At 41.0% G+C, this 2,602-nt stretch overlaps 1 pseudogene; it reads right to left on the reverse strand.

Moving 5' to 3' along the window:
• Positions 1-225: 225 nt before the first annotated feature.
• Positions 226-2,170, reverse strand: LOC146724008 (uncharacterized; annotated as a pseudogene).
• Between the last annotated feature and the right edge of the window lie 432 nt (positions 2,171-2,602).

Below are 2,602 nucleotides of genomic sequence, written 5' to 3' on the forward strand. Positions count from 1 at the left end.
CAGGAACGAATTTCTAATAGTAGGTATACTAGGGGGGTTCTAACCCGGTGGCAATGAGGGGGGGTAAGGGGCGGGCAGAAATCATATTTTAACTTATGCGAGACTAAATATTTGTTAATACCGGTCTTTCTTGTAGGTTAGCAATTGTCATGACTAATATGTTAAAGAATTAATTTTGAAAAAGATTGAAATTTTGAAATTTGTCTGGACGTTACATCTCCCCTCCTATTTGAGAATAAAACCCGACGTTGACCTAGGGTTTTGTTCGAGGTTATAAAGATGCTGCTGTAAGTCATTATATGTCTGCGGGATAGTTATATTTGTGGATTCCATTTCCCCAGGTCGTCTGGTGTTATAGCCTTGAAGTTGTGGCTGACTTATCATTGGCGATTCTTTTGGCAGTGCAGGGGGTGTGTCTGAGATGGTTGCGAGAGGTGTGGCGTCTTCTGGGAACTTGTTCTTTTCTTCCTTTTCATTCATATTCTTGCGGCTGAGGTGAAGCAAGAGATTAGTTAGAGAGTCCCATAATGCTCCTATTAGATGTAGACTACATCCGTATACGGTGTAGTGCGTATCCATGGATGATGGTATCGATTGCTAGTTTAGCATATCATAAATACTCCAACGACACCGGCCGTGGCTGATCCAAAACTCATGAATCCTCTCCATATTTTTGCTGCGGTGTTGTCTACGATTTTGTTGAGCGATTCTTCGTCTAGTAGTTTGTATAACGAGACGGAGTCGGTGTTAACTAGATGTCCGATGAGCCCACGGGCAACGGCGTTGAGCAGTGCCGGTTTCTCTGCGGGAAACATAATGTGGTCTCTCAATTTTTCTATGTCTTGCTGCGTATAGATTCCACTAACAGCTAGTGGACCGGGTGTTAAATAACTCCAGGTAAGAGATGCCATGGGTCGTAGTTGTTGAGGTGATAACTGTCTTACTTGTGCTTTTGGTGTGAATTGTACCCAAGTGTCCTCTATTCGGTATAACGTTGGTAATTCTTGAGAACATTCTCGCTCGTTTCCGATTTTTGTGACGATTCTTGATTTGGGCGTGAGAAAGTAAGAAGCGTTTCTAACGGTTACGGGTAACTCGTTATAACATTCTTTGGTTGGACGTACGGTAACTTCTACAGGGATGCATTTTATGATCTGGACAGCTTCTCCGGTGGTGACGGCCATGTATCCCGGCGATTTCATTAGACTATACGCGAATTCATCAGGCAAGAGAGTTGCAAAGGACAAGGCGTTCGTTATTACTTGTCTTTCCAGTTCACATTTTTGCTGTATGACATTATGATACAAAGATGTCATTTGATGTCGGATATGTTTTTCAACATACACAAACTTGGAGTTCATGTAAGTTAATATATCGAGGTTATCCACAGGGATCGTACCTTTATTGGCAAAGGTTTGGCCTTGCTTTGTTTCGAGAATAAATAATTTCAGATGCTCAGTGCGGAGCAAAGTGTATCCGCATAAAGGCTGCTCTTTGGTTTTTGTTAAGGCAAACGTGATGTCTTGTGTGGTAAGACTGTAGACGATGGGTGAATTATCGCCTGCTATTTTAGTCGCTAGTCCTTCGTATAGTACGTCGTATTGATTGAAGTTGCATGATTTCGTAGGTACTGGTTTCCAAAAGGTGTAGCCGTCGTCAGAATCCAAACAAAAACTATCGGCCAGCGTACAGATTGTTCCTGACCTTAACTTGATTTTTCCGTGTTCGAGTTGTACTGGCACATAAGATGATTTGAGTGAGATTTTTGCGACTGCTTGAACAATTACATTGTCCCATGTGCCGTAAGGGTCAGAATATTGCGTACCCTTGCATGTTCCATCGGTCTTTAATTCGCCAGCTAGCGTAAGGCTGTGATAAGAAGTTTGGTTGATTTTAAGTCCACTGATTAAGTGAGCAGGTCCCAAGGAAGTAGTACCGTCTTGAAACATTCGCAGGCATTGAGAATATCCGGTTTCCTGGACGTAATCTGCTTTTCCGTTAAAGACGACCGAGATGTGCGAATGCATGCCACAGTGATATATCGTGCGGGATATCTCTAGTTTGCACTGTATAACTTCTGCATAGTTATATTCGGAAAGTTGTAATAGTTGTATATAAGTTTCTGTGGAGTTTGGGGTTTGATGATGGAGATTGCATTCTGCTACATCTAAGAGGGAAACGGCGGTGATGTTGAGATGCTGTCCGCCACAATCAAATCCAATCAAGGCGAACGAAGTTTTAACGAAGAGTATTAGAATAATCCCTAACATCATGACAAGCTGTAACGCACAATCGGACTGGTTTACTAAATTAAATATTTTTATATATATATTATTTATATGTGCGTGTGTATGCATTTATAGATATATACATGTGCATGTGCGAAGGTAGTCCTGGCTTCGGACATGATAATGGTGCGTGATGAATCTTCTAATAATTGAATAGTATAATATACATGATTTTACCGTCGTTATTTTATTATTTTATGTATGTTTTAGACTCGCACATGGACATATATATATGTGTGCGTGCAATCATACATACGTGTACGAGTGCATGCTAACGCACGGGTATATATGTTATAAACTAATTTGCGTCTTAT

Source organism: Nylanderia fulva, unplaced genomic scaffold (assembly GCF_048542155.1).
Source record: "Nylanderia fulva isolate GAGA-0341 unplaced genomic scaffold, ASM4854215v1 Scaffold155, whole genome shotgun sequence".
Taxonomy (NCBI): domain Eukaryota; kingdom Metazoa; phylum Arthropoda; class Insecta; order Hymenoptera; family Formicidae; genus Nylanderia; species Nylanderia fulva.